This window comes from Platichthys flesus, chromosome 2, assembly GCF_949316205.1.
Source record: "Platichthys flesus chromosome 2, fPlaFle2.1, whole genome shotgun sequence".
NCBI classification, from domain to species: domain Eukaryota; kingdom Metazoa; phylum Chordata; class Actinopteri; order Pleuronectiformes; family Pleuronectidae; genus Platichthys; species Platichthys flesus.
In genome coordinates this window covers 22,857,481-22,884,163 of record NC_084946.1, presented here as the reverse complement: position 1 = coordinate 22,884,163, position 26,683 = coordinate 22,857,481, and the positions used below count along the sequence as shown (strand labels likewise).

The window sequence follows — 26,683 nt, the reverse complement described above, 5'->3', positions numbered from 1 at the left end:
TGAGCTGAACTTTGCCTGAATTAAAAGACACTTTGTACGACATGGGTCCTCACCTGGTCCTGGATAATAAGAAATGTATGAGGCGTCTCCTTTTTTTTAAAGTTTGACCCATGTCCCCTTCACTTATAACATGAAGGAGGCGGAATCAATGACCTGTACTGCAGCCAGCCACCAGGGGTGCAGTGGAGACTCTTTGGGGAGCTGTCATGTCGTCCTCTTTATTAACTGTACAAGACACAAAGTCACAGGGTGCAGCAGGAAATTGACAGCTTGGCTAAAAACTACAACTGACACCAGCATCTGGAGGTTGGTTTCAGTTTCCGTTTAAAAGGGATTAGTGAAGAATCTCCGACATCTCGTTCTCACAGCAGGTAAAGAGTTAAGTTATCCTTTTACCAAGACTCGTTTCCCAGATGTGGGTTTAAGCCAATTCAGCTTGAAACGGACAAACGTCCCTGTCGAGAATGATGATTTTCAATATGCAGAGTTGGAGCCTTGTTATTCTTTCCTCCTACCATCTCTTTTTAAAGTTAAAGTTCAATTCAAAGGCAAAACACGCACAGAATGGATATAGACCAAGGAAGTGTTTTTTTCTTTGTTGTTCATTATTTGCCAACTGGAGACGCACCAGCCGGCGACTGGGTGATGGAATGAATGAAACCTTAGAAAGATATCACATCCAAATGTTATTTCCTGCGCCGCACAAAAACAAATATCCACTTTTAGACGAACACACCGTTTTTTGGTGGCTTGTTTTTTTTGTCTGGTAGGTGACATGACATTTCATTAGATGGTAGAAAAAAGAGTCCAAATTAAAACAGAATAAAATCCTCACTTCACGCCCACGGAGATATGACGCTGCTGCAGAGAGGCTGTGAACAGGGTCCCTCAGGTTTATTAGGCCACAGTTCAGTGGAACCACAAGACATGACGGAACGACCAAATATTGTGGCTGTCGCTTTCCCGGCGATGGAAACACACGTGCTGCAGAGATCACTGGTGCTCTATCCACCTACACAAGAAACAAGCTCTGTTCAAGCGAGTCGTCCACTAACCAGAGGGTTGGTGATCCCTCCGGTCTGCGTGGCATAAAGCACCGCTGTGTGAATGTGGCTGTGAATGGATGAATGTGACTCGTGGTGTAAAGCAGTCTGAGTGGTCGTGAAGACTAGAAAAGCACGATGTGAATGAAGGCTGTGCTCGGTTCTCTTTGTGTTGAGATCATTTGTTCTGCACAAACGTACCCACAGAGTTTTTGAATTTGAAAACGCACCTTGAAGCGAATCAGAAACAGGCAAAATTAGCCAACTTCAGAAAAACAACATGGACTCTTTCATTCATCTTCTAATTCAAGAAATCTACTAATGTGAAACACAAATCTTCAGCTGTTCATCTTATCAGCTTTTACCTTGACGTGTGTATTGTTAGTGGCCAAAGGAAATGCAGTATTAATTTGGCTGCAATTTGGAGACGTGATACGTTTGATATTAATAAACTTGAATGAACAGGGGGACCAGCACTTTGTAGCAGCAGTGTAAGTCCCATTCATGTTCACGACAACAACAATGGATTCTCCACTTCAGGGTTTTGTGTAATAAGTCGAGCTTCACTGAACTTTGAATAAACAGGTTGAACGGCTGTTTGTGCAGCAGCGGTGGAGCAGCATCTGTGTGGACCTGCAGCAGCTCCATCACTGCAGGTGCAACCAGCATCACCACAGGTCAGGAGAACAGCCCGGTCCAAACAGGCCGGTTCAGAACACTGCACCATCTGTCTCTTCTTGGGTTAGACGGAGGATTTAATGATGAGCGTTTGCTCCGTAAAGACTGAAGCTGGAAGAATTTGCTAATTAATTGATATGTTGACTCAAATTATTTGGATTATTTGAGAAATACCAAACATTTTCTGCTTTCAGCCTCTCAATTATGAGACAGATGAACTATTCCTTTAACTGATAACTTTATTTAGTGAAAATGACTTTCATTAGGATTGTCATATTCTCAGAAAGACATTTTAGCCACACTGAGTAAAACCACACGGCTGTTGACCTTCAGGTGCTTTCTCGTGAACATTGTTTGCTTATTGTACCTAAATTAACTTTAAATGTCATCTTAGAGAAACAGGTAATTGGTCTTTTACTGATAAAACTTGGGAATAGAGAAAGTACCTGTGCTCCAGGCTACAATCAGGTCACCTCTCCGAAGAGCATCGGTGAACAGTAAACACAGTCCAGAGCGCCCAGAGGGCCACGTGGTTAAATTACAAACTTTATTATGAACAATAATAAGAACCTAAAAATAAACATGTTTTTTTAACATAAATTTAAAACTTGAATACAAATCTTTTCTGCTGTGCCGTTTGAGTGTTGGTTGGCAGGAAAATCGGCTTTCAACCTTTTTACAAGGCTTGAAAATCAGTGAAAGAAGCAGAAAAGCCACCAGGACGATTTAAATAAAGTTTTTAAATGTGGTCTTCTGTGTTACAGCAGGTCAAGTGGAAGGTGTTGGAGAGCGATTAAAGTGCCCATATTATGCTTTTCAGGTTTTAGCCTCTCCTTTCATAGGACTTTTTTTGGGGGGGCATATTAAAGCTCTCATATATTAAGTCCATGGCAAAGAAAGTCATCACCCACTGAAAACACTGCACCTTTGCACACCTTGTTCTCTAGATGAAAAAATAAATGCACAAACATTCATGGCTGTTGATGGCATTGTTCAGTGCACGGCAAAAAGTCGCCCGGGAAAAAATGTGCAATGTCAGTGTCTAGAGCTCGGGCTAAATAACGAAGACTAAGGGGAAATGATGTTTCCATCACTGTCGATTGGACCCGGAGTCAAAAAAAACTTTGAACCAAGAGCAAATGCTGAATTTTATTCCCATTTCAGACGAAGCCAGAGTTTTTTGACCTTTGGGAGTTTACTTATAAATACAGTTCGGCTTAATGGATGGATAATGGACGGACCTGTACATGGGTCAAATATGTCCCATTGGTTGTGTGGAGAGAAATAAGCGGTGGTAGCTACATGTTGAAGTCTACAATCCAGATTCGAGATCGCTGTACTCCACAACACAAAGGTGCTGCACCAGCTATTTAAAGCTGCTGTCAAAGTTATCACAACTTAATGACACAATTTCTTTGCCTCCACTAAAGAGACGCTCAAGGCTCCTGAAAGTCCTCCACCATTAGGAGCCCCTCACGTCAGGAGCTCCCTTCAAGAGCTCAGACGCTTGGTTTAGAACTTTTGTCTTCATCTGACTTGAGGAGGAATTCTTAGAAAACACATTTCTATGCATTTTCTTCGTATTTTTCAAAACTAGGGAAAACTGTTTGAAATTCTATGAATACCGCCACGGGAGAGGGGGGGGGGGGGGGGGGGTCTGTGACTTGATGCGTTTCATACATTGATGTATTTTTGAAAACAGCTGAAGACCCGAGAAGAGAGGGAGCGATTTGGATGGAGGACGGGAATTAAAGGAGACAGGAGAGGAGGAGACCCGGTGAGAGGAGCGTGAAAGAAAAAATAATAAAGTAAGAAGGACACAAAGATCTGCAGCAACAGATAGAAAAAAACAGTGGGAGCTCAATTATCCCCATTTCCCGCTGCTTCAAATCTTCGCCTGTGATTGGACGACGCGAATACTTCGGCACTTGCGGCAAACTAATTAGCGCGCGGGTCCATTATCTCAAACAAAGTTAAATTCTGCATGTTTATCACACACACACACACACACACACACACACACACACACACACACACACACACACATAAACACACACACGCAATTCCAAGCTGTTAGTGCACTGTAAACATTTGATTAAAATTAATTGAGCAGTAGGGAGCGCTGTCAGACACGCAGAGGAGCAACAAATCAGATGTTTTGGAACGACTGCTCCCAAACTCTGTTCCCGATCCCTCGGAGAGATGATGTCATTAAGGGCTAATAATACCAGGAGCAGCGCACTTTCTCGGCTGCTCGCGCTCGTCTCTCTCTCTCTCTCTCTCTCTCTCTCTCTGTCTCTCTCTCTCTCTCTCAGCTGGATTTTTTTCTTTCCTCGGCGTTGGCCTAAAAAAAGCCCGAGCAAACAAGACGCTCCCGCAAACACAAAAAACACACAAGCCATATTGAAAATGGCAGAGATCTCATGCATCCAAGGCTGACGGGGGCCAGATCAATAAAGCTTTGCGGATATTTTAAGAAAAGGACTGAGGAGGCAGGCAGACGGCCCTGAGGTGCACCGCCGCCTCAGCGCTGTGTGTATTTAGAGAGCTAATCCTGAGGGGAAGGCAAAGAGCAGCAAAGCTCAAACAGAGCCACATAGTCATTATTTTTAGTCCTGTTTGCTGTGGGCTCGTTTCGAAACGCCCTCTCTCCTCCCCGGGAAGAGGGTGAGAAGAGAAAATGTAACAGGCCCAGAGGAGAGAGCGCACACACGGGCACACACATCATTATAAAATCAGATACAACCGGATTATCATCACTTAGTTTAGATTTTTCTATTTTATTTTACAGCTTGACAAAATCGTTACGGTGCTATCGGTGCAGGCTGGAGAGAAAACTGTCTCAGAGCAGGAACTCACGTGTTTCCGTGCACGTATTAGCACGGTGCACATCCGACTAAAACATTTTCCACATCAAACTGCATTACACTCTGGCTCTTTGGGCTGCTGGACTTTTACAGGTCATTAGAGAGGAGGAAAGGTCTGACAATGTGGCGCTGTGGGATTTCAGCCTGGAAAAAGTTCCTTTATCATCGCTGGGCCGGCTCTAGCCTGCAGGTGTGTGTGTGTGTGTGTGTGTGTGTGTGTGTGTGTGTGTGTGTGTGTGCTCCTGTGCGTGTCTGCATGTACACACGAGTACACTCTGAACGTTTGCGTGAGGACGATGTGTGTATGTGTGTGTGTGTGTGGGGGGTCCGTGCGTGTCTCAATGTCCTTGTACATCCATGCGTGCGCCGCTGAAGCACCAAAAGACGGGAACTCATTCTGCTAGTACTAATACAGAACAAAGCCGAGCCAGAGATGACATCTATGATCTATCACGGTGCTATCACACAACCACCTGCTTCCCAAAAAGAAGGCCATTTAAATGCCACATCTGCTCCAGCGCCCCTCCATCCTCCAGCACACAAAGAAAAACCCCAGAAGCCAACGCTCACAGGGCATATTGAATATTTCCTATATATATATATGTATCTATATAAGAGCATATACTGTATGAGAGTGCACGAGGGAAGAACTCGTATGGACAAGGTACTATTTGAAAACAGCAGAAAAATGTACAGTGAGGTTCACAGTGGCCCACGCGGAGCCCGATGAGGCGTGTGCAGCTGTCGTGCGTTTCAGCGATGGTCACTTCAGAGGTCGCTCACGCCGTGCACACAGAGAACCAAAAGCCCACTGGTCACAGAGACGTCCGACCCACTCTGAGTAACGGACTGTGCTCGGTCGGCTCGCTGAGCTGCACTGAGCTGCACTGGTAAGCGCAGGAGATTAATGGGCCACGCCGCCGTGCACCACCAGGGAATGAGGCAAGGAGATTAATTGGTTGAGCAGCGATTAACCAGCACCCGTTTCCAATTTTGGCAATTAGGAGTTATGTGTTTGGCTCTCAGTGTTATCTGACACCAGATTTCAACTGGATTAAAGTGTGGTAAATATGGACTGAGACACAGACCTTAGAGTTTTAATTAATAGTAATTGATTTGCACATACTTACGATAGAAACCAGATTCCACATGCAGCCATTGTCCCAATGAAGTGGGATGCAGATAAATAATTTAATTTACTAAAATTAGAAGAAAAAAAAGGACAAATTCAAGTAAATCAGTTATCTCATTTTAGCTTAATTTAGCTTTGATTATTTTAAAGACTGGAACAAGGGAGTTAGCCTGGCATTTTTCCAAAAGTGATAAAGAAAAGAAAAATATATGTCAAAATATAAGTTATAGTGTTTAAGGTTTATGAGCCTTAAAAGTCCTTACATTTTTGCCGTTTTGGACGGAGATGGGTTCAAGTTAATCTAACAAGCTCCAGCTTACGTTCATTGTACACATAACAACGTTTTGTCAACCTCCTCTCAGCCTCATTATTTCCCAAAATAATATATTTGGGGAATTCTAAATACTTTTCATGCAGAATTTATCAAAGCCAAATACTTGTAGCATAACTGAATATTTCAGTCAGACAACTCACGTTCGATCATGTAATATATTTATTACAACAGATTTAGTGTTTGGCGTCTAGGCTCCAACTTAATCACTCCCCCATATGATTACACAGGAATGATGGGAGTGATGATCAAATACTTGTAACCCCCCCGTTGGAGCCTACAGGTGGATGCTGGGGTGGTGGAGGGGCTGAAGCAACAGGTAGCAATACTGCAGCAGCAGTGCAAGCAAGAGGGGTTGATGGGAAATGTCTCTCTGGTTAAATAGACCACCTGATAAGGTGGGTGTGTATTATAGATGGTTGTGGAGATTGAGGTATGTCACATGATGTATGTCACATGATGTATGTCACATGATGTATGTAGCATGATTGGCGCAGCGCAGCTCGAGTTGCCTGCCAGAACTAGCTGGCAGGCGTCGCCATATATTTGATACATCACATTATAGCAAAATATGCTCCAAGTGTTATAAATATGTATTTAGTAGAAAAGTTCAAAGTATCCTTACAATATGCAGACTTTTAATACTGTATGTTCATGTAAACCTAATGGAAAAAGACCATAAACACTGTTCAGACATTAACATCTTTCTTTACGATGAATTCCAGAGGTTGTTTGGTCACAAACTGTATTTCACTTTTTCACCCACCCCTCCATTCCCCACCAGAACAAGCCTGGGGTGGTTCCCTGTGCTTGTGTATGTGTGAGAGGACAGCGGGAGGGATAGTTCGACATAAGGAATGTTTCCAGGCAACACAAAGAGAGGTTGGCGAGAGAACAACAGGATGCATGAGACACAAAGAAAAGTTCAAATTGTTACATATTACACCCACAACAAACCTACAAAGGCTGCACAGCATTATATGACACTTGAGTAACACTCGCTGAAAGAAATAATGATACACCTCTGCAAGTCTGTGGTGCCTTCGTCAACGTTAAAGATTCAGAGGTTTTTACAGATGTTTTCTCACTCAGACTTGCAGTAAATCAGAGAAGCAGTGGAGGATATGGCTTAGCTGTGTCACTAATGTACACACATGAAGTCTAAAAATAAAAAAAGTGCAGGAAAATAACACATAAGCCATGTGGGTATAGAAGTGTTAACCAACAGTCAAACACATATCCATGCAGTAGCTATATATAGTTACACAGGTTTCTGAAAACACCTTCTGCAGCAGATACTGTATCTGTGATGTTCTCCATATGTTCCTTATCATCACCCTTCAGTTTACGTTACAAACCAGGTCTCAGGTCTAATGGGAAAACAAAAAAGAATCACTCCAATAACATGTCGATTATCATAATCTTCAATACAAAAATTTGATTTTAGTTATAGTTGCCAATGAAGGAGCCAGATGCAGCTTTATAGTATATTTAAAAGGTCTTTACAACAAATGAGGAAACATGATTGTCTTTAGATCTCTTTGACTATACGCATCATGTACACTGTAAAATGTGAGTTATTATGGACGTACTCTTTAAGATTTGCTGATACAATTTGGCTGCAACTTTTTTGTTCTACGTTTGTCTTTTTCATTTTTTAATTATACACTTTAAACCGACTGAGTAACTGGTGCAGATTTATTCCTTTAAGAATTAGTGAAAGAAAAGGTCTCGACCACCAACTGTTGCATTTTCCTTATTTCTAAATTAAGCATTGTTATTGGGGAGAAAAGTCAGTGCAGCAGAGATTCTCCCTTTTTTCTTTATCGCGCTTCTGTTTTCTTCTGTGCAGCTGAAAATTGGTGCAAAGTGGAGAATCTAAGAAGAAGCTGAGTTGATAAAACGTGAAAATCTGATGCCTAAACCTGATGTTTGAAATTGACATTTCATACCGTTGGAAAGTCGACTTTTCTTAAAATCAACACCTAGACACCAGAAGAATGAGAAGTGTTAACTACTGGGAACTTGATTCCGTGTGGAAACATGAACATGAACATTTTCCAGACTCATGAGGTCGCTGTGACCTTTAATCACCGAAAACTATTCCGTTAATCTTAGAGCACAAGTGACAACTGGTAACTTCTGAAGTGAATCCCATGTTCAAGAGGCCAAAACATCTTCCGTGAAGCCACTGGGACCTTGACCTTTGATTCCCCAAATCTGATCAGTTGATCTGTGACACTATGTGAATATTTATGCCAAATATTGAAAGCCTCTTTTAAGTTGTTTTGAAGATAACGCGTTCACAAGGCAAGAAAGGGCTTTGCGGTGTGACCTTGACATTTGACCTACAGTCGCACATTTGAAAGGATTCCCTGGGGGTGTTCCAGAGATATGGAGTTCAAACCAAATGTTAAGATATTCCCTCGAGGCGATCGTGAGATTACGTGTTCAAAAGAATGGTATCGACAGACAAACCCCAAAAAGGAATAACAACATGTGATTATGACAATATCCTTTAATTTGTATTACCTTTATCAGAGCAATAAATGAGTTTTGGTATAAATAACAACATTTTAGTAAACATAGTCTCAACATAGACCGCATCAGTATAAATTTAAAACTTATAATCATGGAAAAGTGCACATGACACTTGACTAATGATTGCTGTAAACCAACAGCTTCTCTTCTTTTGAGTTTCTTATCATCACCATCATTAATATTTTGTTGAGCGTTTGTTTCTGCTGATCTGATGTGTATCCCTTTCTGACCCTGTTTGTTTAGCAGAGACGCCTGGCTGCGGTTCAGGAGCCACAGAGGAGGCTGGGGAGGCTGTGTGGGCTGTTTTAATGAACTCACTGCTTCAGGATGATGAATAGGTGTGTCTGAGGTCAGTATCTGCTCCACCCCTTCAGAGGGGCTCGACTACCAGAGCACTCGTAAGCAGAGCCTTGTGCCTCCCACGCATGCAAACACACAGATATTCATGTCCGTGCACGTTAATGAACACACGGCAAATAAATAATACACGCAATCAATGCAACAACAAAAATCAAAGGGCTCAGAGTCTTGGCAAACGCTGGAAGATGAAAAGGCGTATGAACGTCACCCTGAACCGTACCTCCATCAGTGTGGGGATGATCACTGAGGAAAAACAAACAGCTCCTATTGCTGTAGCTGAAAAATAAAAAACAAATGTATTACATAAAAGGTTTTGAAAGTATCACGATGAATCGAACAAGAAAAAACACTTTCCTACTAAAGTTAGAAAAAGACAAAGCAAAAGAAGGAATACCTCGGGGTCGGCTGCATCGTCCGTTTATGTGTAAAGGAGAAAATAAATGTGGGATCAGAAGTGAAGCAGCGAATGACTTACCAAGGTTCTGTTGCCATGGCAATGCCCAAAAAGACACCCACACAGTCCCCATGCACGGATGTAATCTTGCAAGCAAATATTAATGAAGTAAAGTTTTCATGAAGACGTTTGGGTCTAGACCTTTGAATTGCAGCACACGTCTGAGTTTTATTTGATGTTTCGATTCATAGGGAAATATGGTTACGCGGTGTCTCAGGCTTTTCTCTGGAGTTCGAACAAGAACGTGTCCGAGTAGCACATGACGGGGGCCAACCACAGATACCAGATCACAGCCAACCACTGTAGCTCGGTAAGACTCACGAGTCAAGTACATGGTGATGGTCAGTCAGTGTTGAAATGAAGAGAACAGACGCTCAAATACAGAAATGTTACGGCTGGATTTGGTCTGGAGCCAAGTACCGGAGCTACTACTTGGTTCCAAGGCAAAACCCTCAATCGTCTGGCAGCTCTGGGGTGACCCCCCCCCATGTTTTTGCACTGGTGTTGCTGCCCCTGCCTTCAGCTCACTCTCCTCGCCTGCTACACCCCCCGGGTGGCCCAGGACAGTGCCAGTATGTGTCGAGTGTTCATCCACACAGAACCCAAGAGCATCAGACCTTAAGGAGGTGGGGTCATCAGGATGCTGAGGGGAAAATGGCAAGTTGATTATCAAAACCAGAAGGAGCAATCTACCGTTTCATAACCGCCTGAGAATTTGGGACTTTGTTGCTGTTGACGAGAGACAGGCTGTGATGTTGAGACGAGAGCATGGAAGGAACCTGGGACAGTGGCGTACACTGTGAAATAACGGAAGACTTGTGCTTTGCGTGGCCTTCGGCAGCAGGGACGAAGCTGTGGAGCAGCTCATCCTTTATTCCGAGTCCGGACTCCAGGCAGTGAATATAATCCCTCAACTGTGAGCGAGCACGTTAGCAGTCCACGCACACAGCCGTGATAACAACAACTTGTTTTCAGTCCCAGTGTTACTCGTGAAACAACACGGCTGATAAAACAGGAAACTTAAAACAGCAAGAGGTTGTCGTAAGGCGACTGCAGAAACAACCGCGGCAATTAAATCTATTCTTAGTTAATTGCTACGAGCAACGACCACTATCACTGATGTGTCCACTGAAAATTAAGTTGCAGAGGAACTGATGTGTCACTGAGAGGTGAGAGAATGACAAACACTCTACACACTCCCAACAGGAAACATTCATCATCACAATGACCCTCAGCCGTCAGACAGGCTATACTTTAGCCAGATAAGTTAACTCTGGCACTAAGATAGCGCTACTGACTCAAAATTTGACATTAAACTTTAAATTGTAAGGTTTCACGTTGCAATTTAGGAAAACCTATTTAAGAATTCTGTGTGGCACACATCCGTACTGTCATCAACAGGCTGCGTCAACTTTACATTGATCGGTTTGTAGACGGGCGTGGCTCTATTATCGATGTGTTGTCAATTCGGCGGGAAGAAGTCTTTCCATTTGAGTAAATGAACCGCTTCATTTTGTTAATGTAATCGCTACTGTATTGTGATTACAGTATTAGCATTATCAACTTGAAGTGCAGCACTATGATTGCATTGTGTCAATATTATATCAGATTGGAGACAATCCTGTTAGCTGCTCCTGCTCCTTTCTCTCTTTTTCATCGGTCAATGCTGTCCCAACTTCCTGCTCTTTGTCCAAAGGTTTGAAAATCGAGTTTGACAATGAAAATGAATGAATCCATGGTTCAGATTGATCAAGACCGAGATCATATCCTTTGGTCAGACAAAACATTGGTCCGCTGGTCCGGTGTTTTGGTCCTAGAAACTTTTGCCACCTGTGGTTTTTGCTCAGTTTTCGGACAAAACTGAAAAAGTCTGAAGGTCTGGAGTAAACAAGGTCAAACCAGGGCCACCTGTGTTTAATTTGCTGGGAGTATATATTGCCACCTCGAGCCGGTTCAAGCTGCCATGTTCCCATCTTGAAAACTGAATTCGTCTGCTTTTTCTGTCTATATTTCTCATTCTTTTGTTTCTGAATCTGTAACCTGTGAATCTATAAATAAAGTATTGTTTTAAAGGAAAGATCCCTGGCCGCTCAGTGTGTGATGTTAGTGCTGTATAGTGCTGTATAGCAGGAGGCTCTGACAGGGAAGAGCTGAATGAATTAACCTTTATCCGTCCACGGTGGACTTGACGAGCAGGTCCGACTTCATTCAGAGACACTGCGATGCACATACACTAAAATGCCTGAGAGGAAGGATGAGGAGGAGTCAAACAGACGACCATCTCTTCTCTCCCCCTTTCTCTTGCTCTTAACAGATGGAAGAGACAGCTTCTATAACATATCACAGCTCATCAGCACTGAGCCAGAGCCGTTTCCTTTCCCGTGAATATTTAGTCGTCTCTTCGCGGTGGTCAGGATGACGGTTCTGTCAGATTCTTACGGTTGCGTCACAGAACACGCTCTTTGGAGAGGACGTGCTTTGTCTGCGGCCTCGTTCCCTGCTGCAGAACTATGGGGGGAAAATGCTTTCACAACCCCCCCCGACGTTATGCACATGTCCATGTCCGTGTCTGTGGTCCCGGTGGGGCCCGGGGCGCTTTCAGGTCGAGATATTCCACATCTGAATACAGAAACTCGGTCCATCAGGTCTCACAACATTAATTCTATGGCGGCTCCACAAACTGTTAGCTGTCAAGCGGCTATCAAACCCCCCCAACTCCCGATCTCTCTCCTTATAGACCTCATTTGCAGATAATAGGCCGTACAGCAGGAATTTTAATTATCCCGAGGATTATGAGGTTTGAGTTGTTTCCAAATGCTAATACATAATTCGCAGCTGCGCATCTTTGCATAAGGAGGGGGTATTACCCTTCCATTTGGCCTCTGCAGCTGATGGCTTACAGCTGATCTTTGCACACCTCATTTCACAGGAAAATAAGGGGCTGAAAAAAACGCCCTGCTCGCGAGAGGCCAGTGAGCATAATGAGGTTCTGCGTTCTGATTAGGGAACTCACACAGTTAACACCGGTGATGAAAGATGGAATCAATCAGGGACTCGTTTTGAATTACAAAAGATACTGATGATGATGATGATGATGAGGGGGATTTCACGGTGGCGACTCAAACTCATAAATCACAACCTGATGTCTGATTTAACTCGTTGTATTTAGTTTACAACACCTGGACAATCCGTGATGTGTTTTGCTTCAGATGTGATGTTAACAAACTTTCTAGTTGTCTGAATACACATTTATTGTCCTGCTCTTGTGAGAAGTTAAATATTACACCACAGTGAAAAATCATTGTCTGTAATGTAAAAATAATTATTTTTGATTGATTAAATATGTATAAACAACTTCCAGAGGGGACTGACTATAACCATAGAGTTATTTAATCATTAAAAAATGTTTAAAATGCTATGAGGGTTTATTTTACATTGCTTATGATATTCTTTAGTTAGTATATATTCTGACAAATTTAAATGGTATCAGATTTTACGTGTGATCCACAAAGGTCTTAATTTGGGGGTTGCTTCATTCTCCACTCACATGCCTGGGAAGGTGTTTGTGTAATACATTTTTCATTTTATATTCTAACAATGTTTTATGGACTTTTATGTGACTTTTGTGAGATTACTGAGCTGTTGTTAGATTTGTTTAGCTCATTAGTACTACAGTGTGCATGATTCCTGAAGATGATGTCATGTATGAATAGTACAACTGTGTAAATGTATTTTGTATATTTGTACATCTTTATGAGAGTAAAGTTCTTCGTTGAGGAAACATCGATCACTTCAACAGCAAATCAACAACATTCTCCCTCCTCATTAATTACGTCTGCTGTGTAGAGGTATACTCGTTTTCAAATCACGCACATGTTCTATACACACCATGCACACCCCCCACAGCAGAGACTTATTTATTTCCCCCTCTCTCTAATTCCGTACTCTCTTCTTGGCTCGGTTTGCTGCTACTTTGTCAGCGAATGTGGGAGACAAAATAATTGCCTCTATATTTCCTGAATTGATTTCTTGCACAGTTCTAATATAGCGGTCAGGCTGGCACTCGGGCATCTGCGACAGGCTGCTGTGCTGCAAGCTTTGTGTTTCAAGAGGGGGGGAAAGAAAACACACTTAAGAGACAAAAGTTTTCATGGTCAGGTTTTAGAAATCACAAGAGAAATCCCTTGAAGAAGCTGCAGTCGGATCAGTTCCTGAGACTGAAGAGGACACCACATTAACCTTATACTTGCAGACAGAAACTATTCAATGAGAGCCTGACAGTGATTTTCCGGCCTGAGGGTCAGTCTCATTATTAACAAGACAGAGAAATCTTAGCTTTTCGTATTAGGACTCTTTACTCCACTAAAAACGACTCAAATGAGGCAGGAACTTCCCTCATTGGTCCCCTACTCGTAAAAAATATGCAGCGGGTGAGGTAACGATCCTGGGAAAATTACCTGAGAGTTTCACATTTTGGAAGAGGCTGAGTTTGACTGAACAGGCCTAGGTTGCTGGTGCAGGGAGTGAACCCGACTATGGCGAGAACAGAAGGGGAAAAACACAGCTGGTCATAGACATGTACTGAAGTCTGGACATTTTCTTGCCAGCCCTCCATTAAAATGTCCTCAAAATTCCCTGCCAGCGAGTGGGCATGTTGATGACTTTTCTAATAGGCAACGGAAACAAAACGGGAAAAATGCAAATATCTGAGGATGAAAAAGGGACCATACACATAGAAGACACCAGCTAAGATGTCACCTAGGAAAGACAATAACATTTGTGGGCTTTTGGCGATTAGGACCGACGCAGGTGTTGATGTTATCTACACAAAAATGCAGTGTGATACATCATGGCCGCCCTTCTGCTGTGCCCAGGCACCGCTCCTCCTGTGAATGCTCCAGAAACCTTCCTGCTGCTGTGAATGCTTGGGCTGCGTATTTCACACCTGAAGGAAAACTGCAGAAAATTGGGTTTGGAGCAGGAGATTTTCCAGTTCAGTCGCGTTCACAACATCAGGAATATTTCTGGAACACTTGTTGCATGTCTAAAAGCTGCGATAAAAGAAGACAGTGGCCACCAGCTCTGCTTACAACGAGTGTGAGGCTGTGGCTATTTCCTGAAAAGCTAGCCCTGAGACAAGGTCATCTTTGTTCCAGGGTCACACGTCCAAAATATAGCAGCTGCAGTAACCTGAATTCTCTGCAACTAAAACTACAAAACCGATGAGGATGAGATGACGAAAAAGATCAAAAGCTCTTGTTTTGCCCGAGCAGAATTCTTGCTGTCCTTTTTTGCATGATTTTTTGCAGCCCTTACTTACTTAACTTTTTATCCTTCACGTTGTGTTTCATGTGGTGAGAGCTCCGTATAATGAACTCCTTGAAAAACCTCCCCTCTGGTTCCGACTGCTCTTCAAATTAGGCAACAGCAGAGGAGGAAGCCACCTCCCACATATAGAGCCAAACGACGGAGAGAACTCGGAGAAGCCGGCTCCAGAGAAACCAAACGAGGACAGAGAGCGATAGAAAAAAAGAGAAAAGGTTTGCTGTCCACTCCGGTCTCCGTGGCCGTGAACTCACTGCCTCCCTCAGATCTAACCCTGATTCAAACATAGTCTTCCCTCTTACAGGGCCAGTGGGGTGAAGAACCCTTCTGAACCTTTAAGCACAAATTCATGACATCCAGCTTTCTGCGAGAACCCACTCACTTCCTCCGTGTTGGGGGGGGGGGGGGGGGGGGGGGGGGGGGAGAGACGACACACTGGATCGGCAGGGAGAGCAAGCAGAGAGTGAAAGTGCATTAGCCCTCTGGCGTCGACTGAGGCATCAATTAATGAGCAGCCTGGGAATGTGTCCATCCAGACACACTCTGCACCGGGGTGCTGCGGGAGGCCAGGCCAGGGCCACAGACAGCTGGGGGACATCAATAATGGAGGTGCCGGATTTAAATGATTAAATGAATTAGGGCCGAGGGAAAAGGTGTTAAGAGATGTGCAGGAGGGACAAAGGGAGTAGCCGAGAGGTGTCCGGGGTCAGAGGTCATTCTGGCTGCGTCACGTCATCAACAGGGTGAAATAAGAACAAGCTAAGCACAATTTATATCCTGCTAGCTTTGTCAATCATAATATGGTTTGTTTCTAAGGCCTAATTTTGACAAAACCCACAAATAGACACTTTTATTGAGCATATTTAGAAGAAGAATTCAACCTAGTTTCATGAGCACTGACGAGCTGTGATGTGGCAATGTTCTATTAATAGTCAGTGGAGAGTTTGCATGAAGAAACAGAGGCCAGAGAATGTTTCAATCACAGCAGGACTAATTTCAGCTCAGGAGAAGAGGAGGAGGATGAAATCCAAACGAATATAATATGATGAACATTGTGTCTTCATCACATTGTCAGTTCCATCACTGACTACAAACACCTAGCAAATGTGTCAGGGTTTGATGATTCTGAAATTAAAAGCTACAAACGTCAACAATTTGCATACAAGATGTGAAAACACAAAAGTCTGATTCTATTTCAAGTTCAGGCAAGCTGTGCACTTTGCGTTTAATACAAACTAAAACTATTTTGCTGTCTCTACCAATGATACCAATTGTAATCTGGAATTTATCAAGATTTGTTTTGATTTAATCGATTTAATGACGATAGTCTGGAGCAGGAACAAGCTAATATCCAATTATCAGCTGACAGCCTAAACCACCTGAGCAAAATAAAATAGAACATCAACAGACATGACCCATCTCGGGTTTTACTAGAAACTGGATAACTGCCTAATTCAATATTTAAAAAAACTAAATAATGATATAGCTATTATATTTGTTTTTATTTCAACATTTATATTTCCAATGTTTTCAAATCTATGTTCAAATCTACCTGAAGGATTTAGGACGTTATTACGGAGGGAATAACGCTGCAGTTCTTTTCTTGCTAATTGAAGAACGTCTCACAGAAATTATTACTTTTTAATTAGAAATGAATATTATCATCAGAGAAGTTAATTGATTTAAACTTGAATTTGATGCAAGAGCATCACACTTAGATTCCAGTGTCTTCTCGCATCGCACAACATTTTGTGATGTGTCTCCAATACCTGAAACTGTGGAGTAAACAAATATCTCATTCCAATGTGGTGGCCTATTCAAATGTGTTCTGGGTGATAAGATTACAATCGGATAAAGCCTGACCACATGAGAGCGCAGGTGTAAATGCATCCAAGACGCATCAGGGACGGGTTGTGATCCAATCAGTCAAACCACCTCTGGAGGGGGTCAGACACACACATTGAAACACAAACGCAATTGTGTTGGCAATCCACATACAATGACTCCATGGGCGGAAGTAATAACCACACGCAACAGCAGCTATGAGCCATTAGCCAGTTAACACACAAAGCAGCGCTCTCTTTAGCTCTCACGCTACACAAGAAGAAACCAATCACAAAGCAGGAAAATATACACAATAGCACAGCTGCAACGATAAATACCATCTTCCTCTATTCCTCCTCTATCTTCCTATGGTTTGATGTTTTCTTTGTGGAGTTCACTGGACAGAGCGATCAGATCTCAACATGGACTCTGGAGACACATGTTGGTACCAGGTGTGAATATAACCAGGTTAAACTCCCATCTAGATACAAGGAAATGAAAAAAACATATTTTAAACACCAGGTGTAAATGGAGTCAAAGATTTAACTGACACAGTCCCGAGGAGGGTCGCTGCATGCTGGGCGCTCGGGGCCCCGAGACGGAAACTGACACGCGAGCAGCGGAAAATAAAAAGGAATCAGAAAAGATGAGATGAGAGGTGATATCAGGCTCCTTCGATGTGGGCGGCTTCCTCCGAGCTGCCAGTGCACCACCGCTTCTCCTCTCTCTTTCATTTTCTCCTCTCACGCCCAAGTCCAAAGCCCAGGAGAAATTAGTAACCTTGCACACTGTGGTGAGAGAGTGCTTGTGTGTGTGTGTGTGTGTGTAAGTGTGTGTGTGTACGTGTATGTGTGTGTTGGAAGGAAAGTGCGAGAGAGAGAGAGTGTGCAGGGAAGACAAATCAGAACACAGAAGGAGAAGGAACAAAATTGTTTTCCATCCCGGGGCTTATAATTCAGCTTTGTATCTGAAAATTGATGCCGGTCTAAAAACAGGCATCAATCTTAGTGTGAGGCACGAACAGGAAATGCTTCAGTGTGCTACACAGATACAGTAAAGGGCCACACAGCCTCATTCAGGGTTTGAACCAGAAAACACCAGCAGGTTTCCTGTTTTAGATCTGTCAGCTGCGTCATGGATATTTTGGGGATTTAAGGTATTGTGGTTCTATGATGATTAACACTCAGGTGAACCTACACAGAGAGGTGTGTTATGGGTAATTGTAGGCGTCCGTACCTCTGTTTAAGGAATCACAAACTACACCTGGTGGCGAGCAGCAGTATAGGTCATAAATCCAGTCTCCTCCATGTTATATATGGGACATGGACCAAACTAAAAAGTCAAAGTACACATCAAACAAAGTTTTCATTGATATTTCTTATCACACAGATGTTTGTTCATGTGTAAGTTTGGTTTTAAATTAGTGATTTGATGCTTTAAGAATATGCTGAAACGTCATGATTGGCAGCTGAGGCGTGATTGGTTGAGCTCATGTTTAATGGGACCTTGCTTGCACAGCTCAATCCCTTGATCGCTGCTGCGCATTCTCGGGATGTTTGAGCTCCTTGTCTGGATAATTGGAGCAAGTGGAGACATGTTTTCCATCTTCACATACGATCTTATAGCAGAAGATATTGGAAAAGGAACCAGGTAATTTCACTAATAATAACTCAAATGCTAATTTTACTTTAAAACCGCCTGCTTTCTGTCCAACATCCTGAAAAGGCATTGGATAGCACTTGGTAGCTTTTCCCATTGACCTATCCATTTATGTCTTGGTGTGTTAACACTGTCCCTGGGGTGGAATTGATTTCTATTTCCTGATTTTCTTCTATGTTGCCTGTACACTATTTATTTTACTCACCCAAACTATAACAGGATGGATAGTAACCAAGCAAACTGCTAATTTCTTAAATCTAAATAAAAGTGTCTTATATGTCTAACAGAATATATCAAATCTAGTATTATTGTTATTTAATTTTGTAACAATCAAGCCCCATATTTACAGTCATGTGACACCCTCCCAGACAATCATTGGTCGAATAGATCCCAGTAGAGGATTGTTCATAATGCTTCATCAATTAATCGCATTATAATGTGGCATGGATATAAAACATCTGACTGCATAAGAATAATGGAAAGTGAGTCGTCTGTATGTATTTATAGTGCGAGTGCACTGTGCACGTAGCTGACTGACAGAGGCAGCGTGTGTCTGAACGGATGAAAGGGAAGCGTGAACTGCAGCTACCCTTGAGCTAATTCTATCATGGCGGAGATAACACAAGTACCCAGATTTCTCATTCTCATCTCCGGCATTAGATCAAGGCTCCGACGCCGGCTTCTGCTCGACGCGTTTAACGACACGGGGGCGTCTCTTTTGAAGATAGGAGCCTGGATGGGTCCTCGTGATGGAGGAGCATGTCGGGTCACATGATCCAGCTCACATATTGTTTGCATGATGTGGGGAAAGATGGGCAAAAACATGAAACCGACAAAACCATGGTGCAAACCAGAGCGAAACACCCAGCCTTCCTGTGTGATGCACAGGGAGAGAGACCTTTGACATTAATTGCATATTTTATTGAGTCCGACTCGATTAATTATAAACCACAACAAGGAATCCATGCACCTGCATTGTCAACAAAGGAATAAGGAGTGCAGAAATGTACAGGCTTGTTATTTTAGTTTTTTTCAAAACCCGGTAATTGCAATTTTCTGGTCAAATTGTAGCCTTATGATTACAGGCATGAGGTGGAGCTTGACAGCAGCAGAGAAGAGCAGGAGCAACAACATATTGCTGTGGACCCTCAGGCACCACGAAGGGGGGGAAACAGAGGGGGAGAGAGAAATCTGCCAAGGAAAAAACTTGAGCGCTCCCTTACTCCCGGAGGAACCATGGGTTTAGAAGTGGTGCTTCTTAAAATTTGCAATTCCCCAACCTTTTCAGGGGGCTGATGGTTAAGGGGCTTGGGAGAATTAAGTTCCATCGCGCTGAGCTGGAGACAGAGTTGATGGGAATTCAACGCAAAGGCAAAAACACTGGGAGCGAAAAAGCTGCCAAACACTGGCTAGCTCAGGGAAAGGCAGCGAAGACAGAGACATTGAAGGAGGGTAGAGAAAGAGGAGGGGACTCGGAGGAGAAGCCTGATGCCCGACAAAGCTGAAAACCACCTCCACGGAAGACTGGGCTCCTAAGCTCTGCTAAGACTCTTCTCCACCCGTACGTCAGTGTCCTCGGGGTCCAGCTGAATTCCCAGGAAGAGGCACGTGCTTCTTGGGCTTTGGAAAGTTAGTTTGGTTCGATATGACATGTGTCAGGGAATATATCCACCGTACCGATTAGCTACAGTCATGTTTTCATATCCCGTTGTTCATCCTTTGGGCTTTTTAGTCGACTTTCAAGATGACCCAAGATGTGGAAGTGCTCCAACTCTCAGACACCTCACACAGGTTTATTACCTTTAAACTCGAGAGCCACAGGGGACCTGAAAAACCTCTCCCAGTGATAAATGGAATATGACGTGGCAAAGCAATCCATCCAAAACAAACTCACATTGTAAAATGCAGGAATTTAAACACACTTTATTGGAAAGATGCCTTTGAAATCACGACATGAGAGGGGTCATGAATCTTGAACATGATTGAGCCCATCGTGTTAATAGTGTAGTGTGAGATACAGAAGCCTGTTCACACATGTGTGATGGGCACACGCACATCATTGTCAGGAAAACAACCACATTTACTAATACACACACACACATATTTATTTTCTCTCTTCTTTCTTTTCACTGTCTCATTCTCTCTCTCGCTCTCTCTCTCACACACACATACACACACACACACACACACACACAGTCACACACACCCATAACCAAACATGCACACAGCAAATCAGCATGAATAAATAAGAGATGGAGTTGTGCTTCACAGCCTAATCTCTGAGGAAAAAACAGCTTGCCGCATCGGCAAGGATCAGCCCGTGCGAGTGAGTGGGACACTGCTGGCTTCCAGGAAACCAATTTGTTTGTTTATTGTCTTGGTCTTTTGTCGGTGGTTACAGTTCATTGCAGCGAGCCCATCTTGGGCATGCACCTTTAAATAGCTTCCATAAAACACAGGATATGCTCTCCCCTTATCCTCCTCCTCCTCAGTACATGACGGAGCTGCACGCGAGTGTCACAATGCTGCATTTCGCTCACTACGGTGGGGCTGTGAATTTCCCTTTAAACACCCGACGGATTCACCCGAGCAGCTCGAGCTGGCGTTAGGAGAGGTGGAACAAACTGCGCTTTCTAATCACATTTGCCCGTGGACCCTGCTGAGCAGTGAATGCTGAAATCGGGTGTAATCATGTAGATACAGTAGATGGCTGACTTTTTATTGTTCCGCTAAGCCAAATTTGCAGGGCTGGTGGAGAATACAGAATTTTTGCAATGATGCAATACCCAGGACTGTATGGTCAACTCATGGTGCTGCAGTGCTATGTTCTCTGTGACCAGACACCAGGCTTTCACATCTATACGTATCCAGCATCCGCTTATACGTGCAGCAGGTCCACACTACAGAAAAATGTAGTCTCACGTGGAGACATTTGGAAGGACTGCAGCCTCAACAGGCCACACAACAGTGCAACTTCCACAGCACTGTGCATGGATGTATGGAATATACAGTCACAGTGTGTGTATTGTCTTGTGTTGTGCCTGCAAACACAAGGCTCTCATATTATGGCCTATTGATCTGACAGAGGGAGCAGGAAGCTGCCGGAGAACACAAATACTGCCTGGGGTGAATCCTTAAAACTAGAGACAAGCCTCTTATCCACGGTGTTCCTATTCCTCTGGAAATCACCTGGTGGCTCATGCATATCAAGTACTCGCTCTCTCTCCAAGCCCCAGTCTGAGATCTGCCTTCGTGAGGCTCGGCTGTTTGTTGCAATGTCTCTGAGATGGTGGCTTAGAAAACACACACACTGCAAGCTAATCTGTGTATTAAAAGGCACGAGGACGTGTTATTGCCACTGAAACCTGCAGAAGCAGCCATATTTGTTAGGGGAGGAAAGCCATGGTGCAGTGTGGTGAGGTTATGGCTGCGTTGTGTTTACACGTACAGACAAACTTCCCTCCAAGCCCCTTGGCTCCATAACAAATTCACACTTTTCACGACGACCATTGAAGAGCAGAGAAAAAATATGTTTTTCAGAGCTTCCACTGTTACTGTCAAATTCAGGGGGAACTGTCACCGGGATCCCATCTCCAGAAGTCCCAGGGTGGCCTTTGCTCTGCCTGTCAGCAATACCGACCAATAACACTGCACAATGAAACCCTCCAGAACAACAGTGGGCCGCAGGCGGCTTCAGGGGTTACTGACGGCAATCTATAAAACAATATAATGGCCGGCCTGTCAGTGAGTGTGAAAGGAAAGATTTACGCCTCCTCTGACTCTCTGAGGGGACCTCAATTAATCACAGCTGAATTGTATCACCACGCAATAGGAGTGTAAGGCTATTACCATCCCTGTATTCCACAGGATGAAATGCGATGATAGCACTAATTGAGGGGAAGGGAGGGAGGGGAAGAAAAAAAAAGCTGACCGCACAACGCTTGTCAAGGGGATGAAGGGCAGATAAAAGAACAGGGAGGGGGGGGGGGGGCAAGGAGATAGACTGAGACTGAGAGAGATGAAATAAAGAAGAAGAGAGGAAGTGGGAGGGGGAGGTTCAGAGCAGGGAGGGGTTGTAGAGATAGAGAAATGTCCACAGCGGTGTGTAAGTGTAACCATTAATATGTAATTCTGAGTGTGAGGCAGCTCACAGCAAATACAAGCCCCTGTTTCCATAAGGGCATCTCGGAGTGGTCCGACAACTGTAACAGCACTTTACTTCTAAACTGGTTTCTTCTCCATTCAGAAGTTGGATTGACTGGGAGGGAGCACACAAGTCAATTTGGGGAATCCAGCTCCAGGTCCCATTATAAGCTCAATAGAGATGTTTGTGTTTGAGTCTTTACCTTTACTGAGATACATGATTATTGTCAGTAGTGATTAAAAAAGAGAAAATATTGTGTTCTTAAAGGAGTGTGGATGGATGGATGGGTATAGGCAGGTAGGTAGGTGGGTAGGGAGGGATGGATGGATGAGTACAGGTAGGTATGGATGGATGGGTATGGGGGGAGGGATTGATAGGTATGGGGGATACATTTGATGTCATCTGCTGCATCAGATGGAGGGATGGATGGGTATAGAAAGGGAGGAAGGGGGGAGAAACAGATAGATCGATGAGTACAGGTAGGTATGGATGGATGGATGGATGGAATAATCTTGGGGTATAGGCAGGTATAGAGAAGGAGGGAGAAATGGATGGATGGATGGGTAGAGATAGGGAGAGGGAGGGAGAGATGGATGGATGTGTAAGTTCAGGTAGGGATGAATACGTATAGGGAGAGAGGGAGGGATGGATGGACGGGTGAGTGAGTAGAGGTGGGGGGGTGTATGAATGGATGGATGGAGAGCAAAGGGAGATGGATGGATCACAGAAAGCAGATAAAATAATGAAATCAAAGAGATTCAAGTTCATTTGAGAAGGAAGGAAGGAGAGAGAGAGCAAGAAGGAAAGAAAGACAGGAATGAAGGAAGGAAGGAAGGAAGGAAAGAAGGAGAGAGAGAGAGAGAGAGAGAGAGAGAGAAGGAAAGAAAGACAGGAATGAAGGAAGGAAGGTGAGGTTTTCGATTAGTCCTCTCTGATCTCATGGCCAAATAATGGTTTTGGTCAATGATTGGATCAACACACGTCACCTGCCTCAAATATGAATAATAAACCTTTTAATATGATACAAAACAAGTTTCCTTCTGTATTTAAACACAGTTTATTTAATCCCTCACGCACCAAACCACGAGCAGATCTGATGAAGAAGGAAACTTGATTTTCGTGTAGTTCGATCTGACTCCATGTTGCTGCATCAGTCTGACATGAAGACAACGTGAAAAGCCTGCAGCTCCACCTGTTCTCCACCTCTCAGCCATTATCCCCAAACAACTTAATAACTCTTTATTATAGTGGAAACAATCGATAGTTCCAATCGATCCACTGAGTTGGTTCATAGGTTCGGCTGCTCGGCTGATTCAGCTGTAACAGGCGTCAGACATTAACCATCAGGAGTCTTTGGATTTAATCATTCACACTCAATTCAACCACATGTTCCACAGTTTGAGAGAATAGAACAAATACAGGGGAGAGAACCTACCTGTCGTCGTGCAGTCACTTAATCCCGGGAAACGTCCCCTTTCATTTATTCTCCATTGTCAACCCCCAAAAAACCACCGGAGAGCCGCTGTTTAGAGGAAAAGAGCCATTTCCTTGTGGCGTCAGGACGCATCACACAACACATCTGGATGGAGACGCCGCTGGAAAGTCAGATGTCTGCAGACGCACAATCCTCAGAGCGGAGCCGGTCTGAGATCAGCTGCTGGAGACTCGCCGCTGGTGCTGCTGATGATGATGCTGATGCTGCTGCTGCACTTGTTCAAGTCTGGAAAAAGTTACTGCTCCTCCGGCTCTGACTCACAGCAACTTCCCACCCAGCGGAGCGACAGCGCGGCGGGACGGTGCAGCTCCGCACCGGGACTCATACCGCGTGGATCCGGGGCTTTCGGACGGAGGTTCCTGCCTCCAACACAACTCGGTGCCTGACTGGGGGTTTACTCTTTTTGGGGTGGGGGGTGCAGCTGGAGACATGAGATGAGAGAGCGAGCAGCAGGATGAGTCGCAGGGTGCGTGCAGCGGCCAGGTGGAGGCACTGCGCCGGTGTTGTAGCGCCATCCAGTGGTGTAGTGGTGGTGGACAGTGGTGGTGGTGGCGGTGACCGGCAGGAGTTTATCTAGTGAGATCCTTTCCAAAATAACTCAAATAAGAATATATAGTTTGATTCAGAGCATTCATTACTGTGTTTTCAGATTTATTTTATTGATCTTCTTTTACATTTTCAGATTCTATATTGAGTAAATGTTTTTTTACTTTTTTTTTATTTCTGTTATTTTTGGGTGAGGGGACTCTATCAATCTATCCAGCCCTCACACACAAACACACACACACACACACACACACACACACACACACACACACACACTTGTAACCATCTCTACCTGAACTTATACATCCATCCATCCACCCATCTAACTACCCTCTTGTTATGTCACAATACACATCAGTTTTGTTTCTTTCTATCTATCTATCTATCTATCTATCTATCTATCTATCTATCTATCTATCTATCTATCTATCTATCTATCTATCTATCTATCTATCTATCTATCTATCTATCTATCTATCCACCTCTATCTGTGTAGGCAGCTATGCCTCAGTAGTTACAGCATCAGATTGTTCACCACTCCAGGTCGGTGGTTTGATTCCCAGCTCTTCCATTTTGTGTGCTGAAGCGTCCTTAGACAGGATACTGAACCCCAAATTTCCCCTGACAGCTGTGCCGGCAGTGTGCGAGCGATGTGTGATAGAGAAGGTGCTGCACACTGTGTAATAGTGTGTGTGAGTGGTCATCGAGACAAGAAAAGCACTATACAAATACAGACCATTTACCATTTATATTCAGCCACCCCTGTGACAAAAACAGAGAAAAAGGGGTGAGAGAAAAGAAGGATCACTCTCTCAGATGCTGACCCTCCCATCAGCAGCTTGTCCGCAGCCCCTTACCCAGAAAACCTTGACTGACTACTTCCCAAGGTCATGATAATACTTCTGTTTGCCTCTGACGCTCAGCTCCCGCTCTCCTCGAGCACCATCGCTGCCCTGTCCACAAAGGCTTCCCTTCTCCAGTAATTGCATTATCATCTCTCCATTTCTCAGGCAGTCTCTTTTTTTCGTCTGCTGCCCCGAAACGCAGGGGCGGGTGGAATAATCGATACCAACCTTTAAAATAGCCTGTGGAGATATGGAGGCAGGCATTTTGGATTTGAATTTGATTGATTTCGGACACCCTCGCAAAGTGGTATCATCATAAAGGCAAAGCCATCTACCGCAAACACACACACACACAAACACACACACACACACACAAGTGGAATCAAAGGGCAGAAGACACAAACCCCAGGAGACTCAATACCAACAAAAAAATGTCAGCCCATTATTACTGAGCGGGCTGAGCTATAACATTTAAAGCTGATATGCAGTCCAGAGCTGGGACTCACATCACTTTATAATTGCCTATGAATAGAGAGGCTCTTATTTTGATTCCAAAGTCATCAAGTTTCTTTTTTCTATTCTCTCTCTCCCTCTCCCTCTCACACACACACACACACACACACACAGAGAAGATGACCTCATTAATCTTTAGAGCATTGTATAGACCTATCCTGTCATCCTCCTGACACCGTGGTTTGTGACACAGCTCCCGCTCATTAAATCATATGACAGGATGAGGTCAGCCGTGAGGTAAGGCTTCTCAAGCTGTGCTGCGGCAGATAAAACAGAGACTGTGCGAGAGCTCGACAACAAATGCAGTATTGGTGGCAGCTGAGGTGAGTCACGAGGTAATCCCCCCCCGTTAGTGAGCGTTTGGCTTCGGAATCGAATAAAAAGTCTCCGGGTTTTGTCTCTCGGAGGTCACACGGCGAGGAGAGGCTGGTGTCCACGGTGTCTGAGGTGTCTGGCCCTTCACAGAGCAGAGCAGAGCTGCCTGTTTAGGTCTGGTTACTCTGGGTTGCTGCTTGCATAACACTTATCATTCCCTCTTGTCAACCTGGGATTACTTTCACTTCACACTTGTGGGTGCCGTGTGCGGCCCAACATTGATTGCAAAAAATAATAGTACCCTGCAGGGAGTGGTGCAAGGCCTCTGCCTGAACCCTCGCTCGCCCGCACCACTGGAGTGTGTTTGAAGACAGTGGGATGTCTAGCAGAAAATTGCAAGAGGAAAAATAGGAGGCATAATGGCCTCAGGAATGGAGCCGGCCATCAATAATGCAGAGGAAGCTGCAGTTAATGCCCCCTTTAATTCAACAGGTCTTCAGACACCGGGGCCAGTTTTTCTTCCTCGGCTGCAGATGCTCGATGAGAGGCAGCTACATCAGGCTTTATGGCTTTGTTTGCGGTTGCACTGCCAGGTCTTTCCGCCCAACCTC

General features: G+C 44.0%; 1 protein-coding gene across 2 annotated transcripts in view; it reads right to left on the bottom strand.

The window, feature by feature from the left end:
- Positions 1-24,283, bottom strand: part of tafa3a (TAFA chemokine like family member 3a) — a 90,506-nt gene extending 66,223 nt beyond the window's left edge. For both annotated transcript variants that reach the window (XM_062411703.1, XM_062411695.1), the window contains exon 1: positions 23,794-24,283. The gene's annotated coding sequence lies outside the window, so the exon portion shown is untranslated. The remainder of the gene's footprint in view (positions 1-23,793) is intronic.
- Between the last annotated feature and the right edge of the window lie 2,400 nt (positions 24,284-26,683).